Source organism: Pristiophorus japonicus, chromosome 14, assembly GCF_044704955.1.
Source record: "Pristiophorus japonicus isolate sPriJap1 chromosome 14, sPriJap1.hap1, whole genome shotgun sequence".
Lineage (NCBI taxonomy): Eukaryota > Metazoa > Chordata > Chondrichthyes > Pristiophoridae > Pristiophorus > Pristiophorus japonicus.
The window spans coordinates 54,312,020-54,328,834 of record NC_091990.1 but is presented as its reverse complement, the minus strand read 5'-3'; positions in this window follow the sequence as shown (position 1 = coordinate 54,328,834).

Here is a 16,815-nt window from a genome sequence, read left to right as displayed (position 1 = left end):
TGAAAACTAGATCAATCCTTCCTGGGGAATAGTTTCTGAACTAATTAGGGAATCCTATTGGGAGGGCAACATTACTGAAGTATTAGATGTGTGAGTTATGGGCTGTAAATTATTTAAAATACGTTTTCATTCAGCTCACAAAATAGCTGTACAAATATATTGGACTAATGCAGAGCTTTCAATACAAAAGCACAATACTGCGGATGCTGGAATCTGAAATAAAAACAGAAACTGCTGGAAATCTCAGCGGGTCAGGCAGCATTTGTGGCGATAAACAGAGTTAACGTTTCAGATCTGTAACCTTTCGTCTGCACAGAATTGAAATGTTAACTCTGTTTCTCGCCACAGATGCTGCTTGACCCGCTGAGATTTCCAGCAGAGCTTTCAATATGTTTGTAACAGAGAGAAAGGGGAATGTGAGTCAAGCAGACAGAGGTGAGAGAGAAAAAAGTGGGAGAAAAATAGAGAGACAGTTACAGAGACAAGGGCCCTGATATTTATGTGGCTGCACGTTTGGAGCTAGGGGGAGGAGTTATGGATGGGAATGCTGGAAATATGGGCTTCCCGAATGTCCTGCAGTTTTTAACCTGCCCATTGGGGGGCAGAGCAGACAGGTGGTAGGGGGTTCACAGGATAGCTTGTTGGGCCGGGGGTTGAGAAACAGTCCTGCTCCCCCTGGCCCAAAAACGGTACTGTAAAGGCACTCACCTTATGGATCTAGCCCTTCTTGCATCTTTTTACCTGCCGGGTTTCCCGAGCCCCGGGAAACCCAACCAGCACAGGTTAAAAATAATAACACTGTTACATTGAAGGCACGCAGCCTCTTTAAAAGGTTTCAACAACCGTGCGAAGTCCTGAGAGCGGACATCCATCTGAATAGGCTGACGGGGCTTTGGTTTAATACCACAACCAAAACACAGCACTTCTGACAAAATAGGACTTTCTCAGTACTGCATTGAAATTTCTCAATCCTGCCCTGATTATGTATCCAAGCCCTGGAGTGGAAGTTGAATACCTAATCTTCTGATTCAGAGGTGAGTGTCCTACCACCGAACCAAACTAGCATTCATTACTTCTCAACATTTCTTTGCATTGCTGGTGGGTTGTGGTAGCAGATGAATTTCATGCTTCACAGTTATTTTGTTCATTTTTGGGTGGAATTTAATTAATTTAATGTTAAATTAACAATGTTAATTTAATTACTGCGGAATAATTCTATCCCTTGTTTCACAGGAAGGTACAATGAAGGTAGTGTTTTGAAGTGTTAAAGTAAAATTGAGCATGATTTAAGAGGCTTTGTATATCATCTAGTAAACAGAAGATAGGAAGCGACAGGTGTCCTCTTCCTCCAGCCAGAAGACTATTGCTACTCACGCACACCCATGGTGTTTCTGAATCATGTATCTTGTATTACTGGTAAAGAGGACTGTTGTGAGTCACCCAAACCAGTGACACAGCCTCTACGTATTCCAGTGACTGATATATTCATTGTGCGGAGACAATTGCGTGAAAAGTGAAAAGGCAGATGGAACAAAATATGGAGAAAAAAACCCCACAAATGTAGGAGATCGTAACTAAACCCACAAATAAATTACTGGAAATGCAGAGCAGGTCAGTCAGCATCTGAAAAAGAGGGAGGTGGGTCAACATTTTGAACGTAGCACCAGACAAATGAACCCTGCTTTCATTTTGACATGTTCATCAATCTACAATCCATTTCCGACATTTTCTGTTTTCATTGTTTATTGTCACGTGACGCCCACCATCAGAACCGATCATAGATAGGGGTCGCCAACTCTGGTTGGACGTATTCCTGGAGGTTTCATCACATGACCTCCTGCCTTCAACTGCACACGCCCCCATTGGTCGCTCGACAAGTCCGTCCTCAGTGCCCCGCCTTCCTGAGCCATTGGAAAGCGAACTGACTTTTTGTTGCCCAACTGGACAATTCTTGACTGTCGAAGATGGTACAAAAAAAGGCTATTTGACTGATATAACTAATAATCAAAAGTGTTCAAAGAAAATTTTTTTGAAACACATACAATATTCTAATGATAATCTCCAGGGTTGCTTGCAGCAGTGTCCTGGCGATTAGCGTTTAATTACTGGAGACTGTAGGGCAATCCTGGAGGGTTGGCAACCCGAATTTTACTTGTCTGTGCTTTTTAGCCACTGGTGTAAATAGCTCAGAACAGGACACAACCATTATTTTAAGGGAGTGGTGTTGCTGTATCATTGACTCTTTCTCATGCTCTTGCTCTTTCTGTATCACTAGGTCTGTAACTGTGTCCATTCATCAACCTAATTTTCTTTTCTTTTCTAAGATTGTTCATCTGATTCAGTTCCAGACTCTCGCCATACTGTTGTTAAATCTGTTTACCGTAGCCTTGTAGCAGGCTCATTCAGTCTTTGGGCATCCTGGGCATGAAGCTCTTTTATCCCACTCAGTCCCATGTGGGTTTGAAGGAGGGTTTTAAGGGAGGTGGTGAGGCAGAGGTGTTTAAGGAGGTAACAATAACAATGTGTATTTATATAGCGCCTTTAACGAAGTGAAACGTCCCAAGGTGCTTCACAGCAGTGTAATAAGACAAAACAAATAAATGTGACACTGAGCCACAGAAGAAGAAATTACGGCAGGTGACCAAAAGCTTGGTCAAAGAGGTAGGTTTTAAGGAGTGTCATACAGGAGGAAAGAGAGGTAGAGAGGTGGAGAGGTTTAGGGAGGGAGTTTCAGAACTTAGAGCCTACGCAGCTGAAGGCACAGCCACCGATGGTTGAGCGATTATAATCAGGGATGCTCAAGAGGGCAGAATTTGAGGAGCACAGACATCTCGGGGGGGGCGGTTTGGGGCTGGAGGAGATTACAAAGAAAGGGAGGGGCGAGTCCATGAAGGGATTTGTAAACAAGGATGAGAATTTTGAAATTGAGGCTTTGCTTAACCAGGAGCCAATGTAGGTCAGCGAGCACAGGGGTGAAGGGTGAGCAGGATTTGGTGTGAGTTAGGACACGGGCTGCCAAGTTTTGGATGACCTCAAGTTTACGTAGGTTAGAATGTAGGAGGCCAGCCAGGAGTGCGTTGGAGTAGTCAAGCAATAACTTCAGAGTGTGAGGCCTAGATAGCTGAAGGTACGGCTGCTAATGGCGGGGTGAAGGGAAGATGGATATACAAGATGTCAGAGTCAAAAGGAACTGACAATTTTCTGGGATGTAGTAGAACTGGAGGAGGAGAGAAAGAAAAGAAAGAACTTGCATTTATATAGCACCTTTCATGACCTCAGGATGTTCCAAAGTGTTTTACAGCAAATGAAATACTTTTCATGAAGTGTAGCAACTGTTATAATTTAGAGAAATGTGTCAGTCAATTTTTGCACAGCAAGATCCCTCAAACAGTAATGAGATCATAACCAGATAATCAATTGGTTGAGGGATAAATATTGGCCAGGACACCGGGAAGAACGCCCCTGCTCTTCTTCAAAATAGTGCTGAAAAACAGAACCTCCAACAGTGCAGCATTCCCTCAGTACTGCACTGCATTGGAGTGTCAGCCTAGATACGGCTGTGCCGTTCTAGGCGCGGCCCGAAACTTGGGCCCATAGAAACATAAAAACATAGAAAGTAGGTGCAGGAGTAGGCCATTCGGCCCTTCGAGCCTGCACCACCATTCAATAAGATCATGGCTGATCATTCCTCAGTACCCCTTTCTTACTTTCTCTCCATACTCCTTGATCCCTTTAGCCGTAAGGGCCATATCTACTCCCTCTTGAATATAGCCAATGAACTGGCATCAACAACTCTCTGCGGTAGGGAATTCCACAGGCTAACAACTCTCTGAGTGAAGAAGTTTCTCTTTATCTCAGTCCTAAATGGCCTACCCCTTATCCTAAGACTGTGTCCCTTGGTTCTGACTTCCCCAAAATCAGGAACCTTCTTCCTGCATCTAACCTGTCCAGTCCCGTCAGAATCTTATATGTTTCTATGAGATCCCCTCTCATCCTTCTAAACTCCAGTGTATAAAGGCCAGTCTCTCCTCATAGGTCAGTCCAGCCATCCCGGGAATCAGTCTGGTGAACCTTCGCTGCACTCCCTCAATAACAAGAACATCCTTCCTCAGATTAGGAGACCAAAACTGAACACAATATTCCAGGTGAGGCCTCACCAAGGCCTTGTACAACTGCAGTAAGACCTCTCTGCTCCTATACTCGAATCCCCTAGCTATGAAGGCCATCATACCATTTGCCTTCTTTACCGTCTGCTGTACCTGCATGCCAACTTTCAATGACTGATGAACCATGACACCCAGGTCTCATTGCATCTCCCCTTTTCCTAATCTGCCGCTATTCAGATAATATTCTGCCTTTGTGTTTTTTCCCCCAACCTCACATTTATTTACATTATACTGCATCTGCCATGCATTTGCCCACTCACCTAACCTGTCCAAGTCACCCTACAGCCTCTTAGCGTCCTCCTCACAGTTCACACCGCCACCCAGTTTAGTGTCATCTGCAAACTTGGAGATATTACACTCAATTCCATCATCAAAATCATTAATGTATATTGTAAAGAGCTGGGGTCCCAGCACTGAGCTCTGCAGCACCCCACGAGTCACTGCCTGCCATTCTGAAAAGGACCCGTTTATCCTGACTCTCAGCTTCCTGTCTGCCAACCAGTTCTCTATCCACATCAGTACATTACCCCTAATACCATGTGCTTTGATTTTGCACTCTTGTGTGGGACCTTGTCAAAAGCCTTTTGAAAGTCCAAATACACCACATCCACAGGTTCTCCTTGTCCACTCTACTAGTTACATCATCAAAAAATTCCAGAAGATTTGTCAAGCAGGATTTCTCTTTCATAAATCCATGCTGACTTGGACCAATCCTGTCTGCTTTCCAAATGCGCTGCTATTACATCTTTAATAACTGATTCCAACATTTTCCCACTACTGATGTCAGGCTAACCGGTCTATAATTACCCGTTTTCTCTCTCCCTCCTTTTCTAAAAAATGGTGTTACATTAGCTACCCTCCAGTCCATAGGAACTGATCCAGAGTCAATAGACTGTTGGAAAATGATCACCAATGCATCCACTATTTCTATGGCCACTTCCTTAAGTACTCTGGGATGCAGACTATCAGGCCCCGGGGATTTATCGGCCTTCAATCCCATCAATTTCCCTAATACAATTTCCCGCCTAATAAGGATATCCTTCAGTTCCTCCTTCTCACTAGACTTTCAGTCCCCTGGTACTTCTGTAAGGTTACTTGTGACTTCCTTTGTGAAGACAGAACCAAAGTATTTATTCAACTGGTCTGCCATTTCTTTTTCTCCATTATAAATTCACCTGAATCTGACTGCAAGGGACCTACGTTTGCCTTCACTAATCCTTTTCTCTTCACATATTATTATGTGCTCAAGCCCCTGGAGTGAAATTGACCCAGGAGAGCATTGGAGTTGTCGAGTCTGATGGCGACAAAAACACTGATGAGGGTTTCAGGGGGAGATGGGAGAAGGCAGATATTGGAAGTAGGTTGTCCTTGTGAAGAAGAGGATATGGGGTCAGAAGCTCAGATCAGGGTCAAATAGGATGGAAGGTTTTGAATAGTCTGATTCAGCCTGAGACAGTAGCCAGAGCTGGTGGCAAGAGTAAGGAGTTTGTGTGAGAGCCAAAGATGATGGCTTTGGTGTTTCCCAGGATAAGTCTGAGGGCTGGAAGAGAGGCCATTGCTAGAGATGCTCTGGCTACAATCAAATAGATAAGATGACCGATGGCAAAATGCTTGGAATAACTGTGACACATGGAATGACTTCCTTATAGAGGAGCCCACAGTACAACCTGAAGGATCAAACCTTCCTCGCAAACAGTGGACAACCATCGACCGCCTAAGAACGGGTCATGGTAGATGCTGCCAACTTCTCCATAGGTGGAAGATTAAAGCATCCCCGTCATACAATTGTGGAGCTCCTAATCAGACCCTGGAGCACATCATTGAACACTGCCCTCAGAAGGAATTCGCAGGCGCCTACAAGATATCCACGCTGTTACACCAGAAGCTTTGGCCTGGATATCCGACTTGGATATTGACATTTGATTTGCTTTGCTACTACCATACGGAAGAAGAAAAAGAAGGTAAGAGTAGAACCAAGAAAGGGAAGTCGCATTTGGTTGGACAACAGAGGAGAGGCATTGGAGGAGTATGCTGTGTCAAACACTATAAAGAGGACATCGAGGTCTAATGCACCACAGTAGCAGTCACAGACAATGTCATTTTTAACTTTGAGTAGGGCTGTTTCAGCAATCCAGGAGGAGTGGAAACCTGATTGGAGAGCTTCAGACAGGGAATTGAGGACAAGATGGGCACAGAAATGAGAGAGAATATGTTCCAGGGCTTTGGGGAGGAAAGGGAGATTGGAGATAAGGCAGTAGTTTGCAAGAACAGAAGGGTCAAAAATGGAGGGCTTTTTTGAGGCGAGGGGTGATGGTGGCAGTTTTGAATGTGAAGGCGACAGTGCCTAAGGAGAGGGATCTATTTACGATATCAGTTCATATGGGGACCACGATGCGACATTGTGAGGTTTGCAGGTAAGTGGGAATCGTGTCCAGGGAGCAGGCGATGAGTCTCAGGGGCGAAATTAGCGCAAGGGGATGGAGAGAAAGTTGAGAGAGACGAGGATTCAAGACCAGGGCAGGGGGGCCCTGGGGGAAGCTTTGGATGGTGGCCAGGTAGTAAAGAGGAAGTAGCTGAATGGACGGTCTCTATATTGGTAACAAATAAATCCATTAGCGTCGTGCACAAGTTGTTGGAGTTAAGGATGGAGGTGCAAAGGGACAGGGATTTAAGGAGACGGTTGGTAGTGGAGAAATTAAGCTGGGGATTTATCTTTACTCTCGAGGATGATATGGAATGGTACCTATCCATGATTAATTTGTAGTGATTGTGCCACAATCTTAAATTCTATGGGACTTAAATTCGATAGTGCCGCCTCTAGGCGCTTAATGTCAAAAGATTGACAGTTTAGCACCCGGTGAGATAGACTGCACAATTGTGGGAAATTGGGCACTTTTCCCTGAGAAATGAAGCGAGGCGGTATCAGAGGCGCGAAAGGCCTCAGGGGCCGCCGCAGGGGCGCAATTACCGGGGCGGCACCCAATTTCAGCTGACTTTCATTCACTGATAATGAGGCTGCTGTTCATTCTACTTCTTAAAGAGGATGTCGTTTCAGGCAGCAGCTGGTCAATCTCATCATTTGCTCACTTGACTGAGCTGCAAGGAAGGCGTGCCATGGCTACTGCAAGGGTTCTTTTACGAGCACTTGGTTCAGCAACCTGGCATTGGTGACATGGAACGGGGGGGTGGGGGGGGGCAGTCGAGGGAAGGAAGGAGGGACTGTTCCCTCCATCTGGGAGAAGGCCAACTCCACAGATGTTTCAGGTCATGTGGCCAGAGGTGGCTGCGGAGGTGTCAGGCAGCACGGTGGTGGATAAAACCCCACCCAGTGTCGCAAGAAATTCAACAACCTCACTCGGGTGGTCAAGGTGAGTACATGTTTGCACAACTCTTACACACCAGCCTCTGAGCCTCTGTCTGTGCACACTCTGCAAACCAGCACTTAACCCAATAGTCAATCATCAATCATCTGTGTCTACTCACAGTCACAGCCTAATTTCAAGCCTCGCCTACATTCACAGCTATTTAACCACGGCAGGCATTTCGTCCACATACATAACTGGACTCTTACTCACACAGGTTCCTTTCTTTTGCAGGCCAAGGTGGCACACAACAGGATGGAGCAGTAGCGGACTGGCAGGGCGGGAAACTGAACCACACCAGCTGACTGACCTGGAGGAACGAGTGCTGTGGCTCAAGGCTGCTGAGGGCAATAATAGTATGTTAAATACCTCTTCTCATCACACTGCTCCCTTAAACCAGAAGACCTTGTCACTTTCCACCTCCTCATTCTGCCTGCATTCCTTGCTCCATTCTTACCCACCTGTGCTCACCTGAACGTGAATCTTGTGCCATTTATGCTTTCAGATAATGAGCCAGCAGCTGAGCAGCCTGTGCCTGTGCCCCCCTCACCCCCAACCCACTCATGAGGGAGTAGAAAGGGGGAGGAGGATGAGGAAGGGGAGGAGAAGGAAGGGCCAAGCACTGCGTCACTGCTTCTCTAGCCCGCAGGCACCAGCTCAGATACTGACACTACGCAACCATTAGATGTTAGTTTAGGACACGGGTCTGCACTGGGTGATGCACCGGGACCTAGCGGGCTGCAGCAGGGTCAAGGGGAAAATGAAGCTCAGGAGCCATCTCCCCGGAGGGCGAGTTCGTACATGAGTTCTGTTGCACAGGATTCAGATGAGGACCTCAATGGGGATGGCCATGCACTCCGACATAAGTGCAATGGCAAGGCTGCCCGAGAGCCTGTCGCAAGTGATAAGGAACATGGAGGAGTCCACCGCCCGCATTGTAGACAGCTCTGTGTACACCATGGAACCCATCATTGCCAGTGTGTAGACGACGGTGGACACCCAAAGAGACCGTGCGGATCCAGACCACATGACATGTGTCATGGGTGACATTGCAGCTTCCATTGCAGCACAGGTAGAGGCAGTGCAACATCTTAGTGCTGCAATAGAGTCAATGGTTGCTTACATGGATGCTCAGACTGCTCTTATGCAGTCTCAGCTGGATGCTATGCAAGCTCTGACTACTGCCATCGCCGCTGGGTCCACTATAGTCAACCGGGGATCTTATGGTGTTGCAACAGCCCAGCAATCTGTGCTCCAGCAGATTGGTGGGGATGTTGAGGTGCTGCCCTGGGGGAGTGGCAGTGGGTCAGTGGAGCAGGAACCTGCTGTAATCTCTCAGGATGACAGCATTCCAGATCCCACCACTGCCAATCCGCCATTGCATTTGTCGCTGCCTGTCGCCCAGCCAGCCCAGACTGCCGCCGCCCAGCCTGAGGTGGTGCAGTCTACAGCCGGGCCTTCCAGGCCCAGAGCTGGTCGAGGGTGTCTTGCAAGGTCATCTGTAGTCTCTGGCCCTGATACATATAGCCTTCCACCAGCCATGCTGCAGCCATAGGGGACACACTGCAGAGAGGTAGTAGAATAGGTGGACGGAAAAGGAAAAGCACAAGGGTGATAAGTAAGACACAGTTATACATTTTATTGCTTTTTGAGAAATGTTGATTGGATTGTTTAATGGTTGCTGTTGTCTCTCATTTCAGTGTTGGAGATTTGCCGTGGAAGAGCAAATTGAAGTGGTGATGGGAATGTCTAGAGGAATCTGGAAAAGGATGTAAATCAGTGGAAATGCATTCTGATGAAATGGTTGCAGACCTCCCTTGCAGGATCACGCTGGAGTTGCTGCTCCTGCTCCTTCTCGTCCTCCTGTTGCTTCTCCTCCTGCTTCTCCTCCCCCTCCTGAGGTGGTGCAGCTGTGCCTGCTGGCAAGGCAATTTGGGTTGTATAAAAGCACAGTTAAGTTAAATTACATTACTCGTGGCTCAGTTTGTCAGTTACTTACGCACACGTAACATAATTTGGCGATGAAGATAACTCAAATTAAGCTCCCTAACCCCACCACCTTTCCTCTCCTCACCCGGGGACCCTCCAATTCCATGGCCGAGATTGATAAAAAGCTTTTCTACGCACATCATGGCGAGTGTCTTAGATGGCGGCAAATCGAAGAAACGGGAGTCCTACGACAAAGCGATAAGCGCACTAGAGAAATATTTTGGGCCAAAGAAAAGTAACATGACGGAGAGATACAAATCTCATCAAAGGGGACAAGGAAACGGTGAACCAATCAAACTGTACATCATTTCATTGACTGAACTGGCCGCTACGTGTAACTTTGGAGCACTTACAGCACGTTAGCACATGGCAAAGCAGGAAACCTCCCTCCACAGAACCAGAAGCAAAGAAGTACACCATGTGCTTTTTCAGAGGGACCCAAGGTCCAGGTCGGTGATTGGAGCATGGGCAGGTACTGCAGGAGTGGTGAGGTCGGGGCGAAGGAGCGGCGAGAGATTGTAGAGGGACGTGATCGGGGCCCAGAAGAGGCAAGGGCCCAGGGATAGCACGGGCCAGCCCACACTGTGATATGTGTGCGCACTAGGTCCGTGCAGCAGAGCTGGTCTCCAGTCGCTTTGGATAACCCTTGCCACTGGACCAAGACCTACCTCTGTCAAGCCCGTGTGGTGGTTGGTGTGCAACGACCACCACTCGTTAAAAAAATCTACGCACAGGCATCTTCCACCCTTTAAGATTTAGTTTGCGATCTGGAATATTAGGTCCTTCATTGAAACACCTGTCAATGTTTTGGCGTGGAAGCAAGTCATCCTCGACTCAAGGGACTGCCTATGATGATGATGACAGAGGAAATGATCAGGGATCAAATTATTGAGAAAACAACGATCCCCTGCATTCGGGAACACTTGCTAATAGAAGATGATAAATTGACATTCGACAAAGCAATAAATTTGGCCATCCAAATCGAATCAGCGCTTTCCGACTCAAAAGCAATCAGATCTCCTGATCCCACTGTGCAGCAGACTGCAGCTACAGCCCATGTGCAAGGCTTTCGTCCAAAGTGAAAATGACAGCAGAGACCCAGGGCTAGTAATAAACCACCCACTATGGATCGCGGGCTTAAATTCCACTGCTTTAACTGTGGGGAATAATCACACTCAGCAAAGAGTCCTAACTATCCTGCACATGGGAAAAAATGCTCTGCATGTTGTAAAATGAACCATTTTTCTCGTGTCTGTCGCTCATCGCAGCATATTCGACATGTGGACAAGCCCGATAGTGATGAACCCAGTATGGTTTACACCGTTAGTGACATTTCGCACATCGGTTCGGGCAAATTCAAGGACTGTGAGGTAAATATTCATGGCACGCCCATCTGCCTCCTCATTGACCTTGCAGCCAAAGTCTCCATATTGAGCAAGGCTGTGTACAAAACCCACTTCATGCACTGTCAACTGCAGCCCGCAACTTCCACTCTACATGTGTACTCCGACTCCAAAATTGAGGTATTTGGGTCATATCTGTCCAGGACAGAAATTGGAAAACACTACGACACACAAAGGGTGGTAGAAGTTTGGAACTCTCTTCCACAAACAACAATTGATGCTAGATCAATTGTTAGTTTTAAATCTGAGATTGATACATTTTTAGTAACCAAGGGTATTAAGGGATCTGAGACAAAGGTGGGTATATATTGTTAGGTCGCAGATCAGCCATGATCTCATTGAATGTTGGAACAGGCTCGAGGGGCTGAATGACCTACTCCTGTTCTTTCGTTTCTAAATAAACCCACAAACTCCTCCACAGAATCGCACATGGGTTGATTACAAGGGAGCAATTTCATTTTTGGACTCAGTCTATTCTACAGTCTTTACCCTATACGAGCTTTTTTTAAATTCAGATGTGGTAAGGCCAGCATTTATTGCCCACCCCTAATTGCCCTTGAGAAGGTGGTCACGAACCGCCTTCTTGAACCGTTGCAGTCCGTGTGGTGAAGGTACTCCTAGGGAGGGACTTCCAGGATTTTGCCCAGCGAAGATGAAGGAACAGCGATATACTTACAAGTCAGAATGGTGTGTGACTTGGAGGGGCACTTGGCAGTGATTGTGTTCCCATGAACCTGCTGCCCTTGTCCTTCTAGGTGGTAAAGATCACGGGTTTGGGAGATGCTACCGAAGAAGCCTTGGCGGGTTCATTTCATGCTATGTAATCTGAATCCCTGATGAAATCATCACCATTTAATCACTGACGGATATCTGTAATCCTTTCAGTAACTTTTCATTATTTTGCAATCGATTGACAATCTCACTCCATAGATTGTGGGAAACAGGAAGGTGCATTGATGCACTGAGGGATTGCTCTTCTCCACTGGAGTAGCGCCAACATTGCCAGCATCAAAGCATTGACCACGCTCGATCAGCTCCGATGGGCAGGCCACATCATCCGCATGCCCGATACGAGACTCCCAAAACAAGCGCTCTGCTCGGAGCTCCGAAATGGCAAGCGAGCCCCAGATGTGCAGAGGAAACACTTCAAGGACACCCTCAAAGTCTCCTTGAAAAAGTGCAACATCCCCACCGACACCTGGGAATCACTGGCCCACGACCGTTCAAATGGAGGAGAAGCATCCGGGAAGGCGCCGAACACCTCGAGTCTCTGCTAGGAGCACACGGAGGCCAAACGCAAACAGCGGAAGGAGCGCACGACAACCCAAGCATAACACCCACCCGTCCCTTCAACCACCGTCTGTCCCATCTGTGACAGAGACTGTAGGTCCCGCATCAGACTCATCAGTCACCTGAGAACTCATTTTTAGCGTGGGAGCAAGTCATCCTCGACTCCGAGTGACTGCCTACGAAGAAGATAGGAGAAGGAGTTTTATTCTGGATTTAACTTTGCCAGATCTGAATTTAAAAGTGTTTAATGGAGATACTGGGTGCCTAAAGTGTTCCCTTCTTCAACATCAACACCCCTCACTGCTCATTTTTTTAAAGTTCTTTCAGTTCTAATCGATGAGCAGTCCTGCTGCCCTCTTTGAGTGCAACTGACCGGAAGGCAGGCAGGTCCACCTGAGGTACAACTCCAGCAAAAGTAAATGTTTTTTTTTAATCAAATTTTTTTTAAGTATACAGCAGTGAAATGTGGCTTCAGTATATTAGCATTTAAACAATGCAAAATCAAATTCAGGAATAAATGTCAGCATTCTATTCTTTCTCTACCACTCCCCAAGGAAAAGATGTATTTGTTGCAAAGAATAATAACTATCTGGATGTATCCACAATATTTCTATGGCTGCTCAATCAGACTCAAACTTTTACCTTTGATGTCCTTGTCCCCAGTGAAATCCTTACTCTCTCTCACCCTGGTTGTTCCCCTTGGTACATCCCCCTACCTTAAGTCCATTTTTTGTCTGATTACGCTCCTCTGAAGTACCTTGGTATATTTTACTATGTTAAGGGGGCTATGTAAATAAACATTGTTGTTCAGGGGCGCAGCTGGGGTTGAATCTCAGGGTTCAGGCAATATTCACAAACACTGAAGGTTTATTAAATGAGTCAAAACCCTTTAGTTGAATTACATCCTGTAAGTTGATTCCAGGTCGAGTGTCTCCTCTAAATATCTAATCACTATTAGGGATACAGAACATTTGCAGACAGAATTTGACATCGAGCCACATAAGGAGATATTAGGGCAGGTGCTTGGTTAAAGAGGAAGGTTTTAAGGAGCGTCTTAAAGGAGAAATGAGAGGTAGAGATGTGGAGAGGTTTAGGGAAAGAATTCCCAAGCTTAGTTCCTAGGCAGTTGAAGGCACAGCTTCCAATGGTGAGATGGAGGAAGTGAGGGCTGCACAAGAGGCCAGAATGGAAGAAACACAGAGTTCTCGGAAGGTTGCAGGGCTGGAGGAGTTTACAGAGATAGGGAGGGGCGAGGAACCAGTGGGATTTGAACACAAGGATGAGAATTTTAAAATCGAGGCATTGCTGGATCAGGAACCATAAGAACATAAGAGACATAAGAACTAGGAGCAGGAGTAGGCCGTTTGGCCCCTCAAGCCTGCTCCGCCATTTAATAAGATCATGGCTGATCTGATCTTAGCCTCAACTCCACTTCTCCGCCCGCTCCCCATAATCCTTTTCTCCCTTATCGTTCAAAATTCTGTCTGTCTCCACCTTAAATATATTCAAAGACCTAGCCTCCACAGCTCCCTGGGGTAGAGAATTCCAAAGATTCACGATCCTCTGAGAGAAGAAATTCCTCCTCATTTCTGTCTTAAATGGGCGACCCCTTATTCTGAAACTATGTCTCCTAGTTCTAGATTCCCCCATGAGGGGAAACATCCTCTCAGCATCTGCCCTGTCAAGCCCCTTCAGAATCTTATATGTTTCAATAAGGTCACCTCTCATTCTTGAAAACTCCAATGAGTATAGGCCCAACCTACTCAACCTTTGGCTACCCCTTCATCTCAGGAATCAACCTCATGAACCTTCTCTGAACTGCCTCCAAGGCAAGTATATCCCTCCTTAAATAAGGAGTCCAAAACCAGTGTGGTTCCAACATGTTTCGAATTAATGTTCCAATGGGTTTTACATGAAAGTAAGGGACAGAGACCAGATTGGAGCCCTTAGCACAACCGATCGATGTGATCAGCTTGAGTCCTCCTGCTCCCTTGGTGGACAGTTCGATGCTCATGGGCTTCACTGGGCTAAGCGAGAACCTGCCTGAGTTCAGTCCAGGGACAGAAGACCAATTTTAGGAACAATTCGAGATGTTTCCCTGCACTGGGTGAAGGATATGGAAAGACTGATGGCGGGTCTATTGTGGGGATAGTTTTTCTCACCCTTGGCCCACAGGCTCAGGCTGAGCACAAACACTGGCTGCAGATCTGCTGTGCAATTCCGAGAATTCCAGTCTTTATTGTGCATTAACACCTATTATCTCGGCCAATCAGATCAATCGTTCAGAATTAAATATCCACTAATTGAAATTGTAAGATGCACCAATTTAATGAATTCATCAATAATTTGAATCCCTGTAGAGCAAGATGCACCAGTGTAGAGGGAAAGGGAAATGCCAGCACTGAGTAAATGAGGCTCGGGCCAGAGCTAGATTGTATAGATGCTGGCATCTTACACAAACACTCCATTGGCTTTGTGTCCTCTAATAAGCGGGTTAACTAAGTGTTCATTCTGGCGAAAGATCTAATTCACAGATGCCGATATTCACTGCGCAGTGCTTCCTACTATGTAATTTCCCAGGAAATTATGACTTTATTTGGTGACAGGCATTATTGTTTATTGACAGTTTAAAAAAAGAAGGAATTGCATTTATATAGAATCTTTCACAACCACCGGACGTCTCAAAGTGCTTTACAGCCAATTACCGTATACACTCGCGTGTCATGCGACTTTTGAAGACCTAAATTGTAACCTAAATTTGGGGAGTCGCATGATACGCGAGATACAAAATTTGCGGGTGTGAAGTGCTGGCCAAGATTAGGCTGTTAGGCTGTTAAGCAGACCGTATCCACGTTGAATCTCGGCAGGTATCTCCTGGGCTGGATTGCAGCCTCTATTGTCACTTGTACTGTATCTTTGCTGTGGTCTAGAGATCGCCACCCACAACTCCCTCTGAAGTTTGCTGCATTATTAGAGGCTCCATCTATCTCAGCCCATGCTTCTTTTACCCACAAACACAGTAGAGGCAAATCCGGAGCCTTCATATTCCCTCCCTTCGTAAATGATTTCTCTCCTTCCATCATCCAGTCATTCCATTTCTTTCTTATATTGTCTTTAAATGGCTTATTAATGGATACGTCAAGTGGCTGAACGACGCTTGTCAAGCCAGCTGGAATGATTGCTATATCGGTGTTCGATTCGCGAACAGCTTTCACAACAGAATCCACTTGATGTTTCATGATTCGGTTGTTAAGGTCTGTATTCGATCGTTGTTATGTGTTAGGGTACTTGTTACGTGTTGGGTACTTGTTAAACTTGTTTGAAAGCCTAGCCTAGCGGCATCTGGTATCTCAAAAAAGTGACTCGCATGATACATGAGATATATGATAAAATCATGTTTTGGGGACGAAAATTTAGGGGTCGCATGATACGTGAGATCGTAGGATACGCGCGTATATACGGTAAGTACTTTTGAAGTGTAGTCACTGTTGTAATCATCATAGGCAGTCCCTCGGAATCGAGAAAGACTTGCTTCCACTTCTGAAGTGAGTTCTTTGGTGGCTTAACAGTCCAATATGAGAGCCACAGACTCTGTCACAGGTGGGACAGATAGTCGTTGAGGGAAGGGGTGTGTGGGACTGGTTTGCCGCACGCTCTTTCCGCTGTCTGCGCTTGATTTCTGCATGCTCTCGGCGTTGAGACTTGAGGCGCGCGGCGCCCTCTCGGATGCACTTCCTCCACTTAGGGCGGCCTTGGACCAGGTTTAGGAAACACAGCAGCATATTTGCCCACAGCAGACTCCCATAAACAGCAATGTGATAATAACCGATAATCTGTTTTAGTTATGTTGATTGAGGGATAAATATTGGCCAGGACACCAGGGATAACTCCCCTGCTCTTCTTCGAAATAGTGCCATGGGATCTTTTACAACCACCTGAGAGAGAAGGTTTAATGTCTCATCTGAAAGACGGCACCTCCGTTAGTGCAGCACTCCCTCAGCACTGCACTGGAGTGTCAGCCTAGATTCGTGTGCTCAGGTCTTTGGGGCGGGACTTGAACCGACAACTGCTGAGTCAGAGTTGAGGGTGCTACCAACTGAGCCAAGGCTGACAGTTGCTGAAACTATTCCAGCAATAGGCTGAATTTGTGTGCCCGTGTCTTTACATCCACAATATTAAACATATTGACACCATCGCTAAACATGTACATGTGAGTATCGCTAAATATACTCACACATCTTTAACATATTTACACACAATTAAACATACTCAGCACTAAGCATACTCTCACATAGTAACAGACTCCAGGAGGACATGGACAGACTGGTGAAATAGGCATCACATGGCAGATGAAATGTAGTGTAAAAGTCTGAAGCGATTTATTTTGGTAGGATGACTGTGGAGATGCAATAAAAACTAAATGGTACAATTTTAAAGGGTTGCAGGAACAGAGAGACCTGTGGGTATACGTACACAAATCTATCAAGTTAGCAGCACAAGTTGAGAAGGCTGTTAAAATGGCGTACATGATCCTTGGCTTTGTAAATAGAGGCATAGAATACAAAAGCAAAGAAGTTATACTAAATGTTTCTAAAACATTTGCAG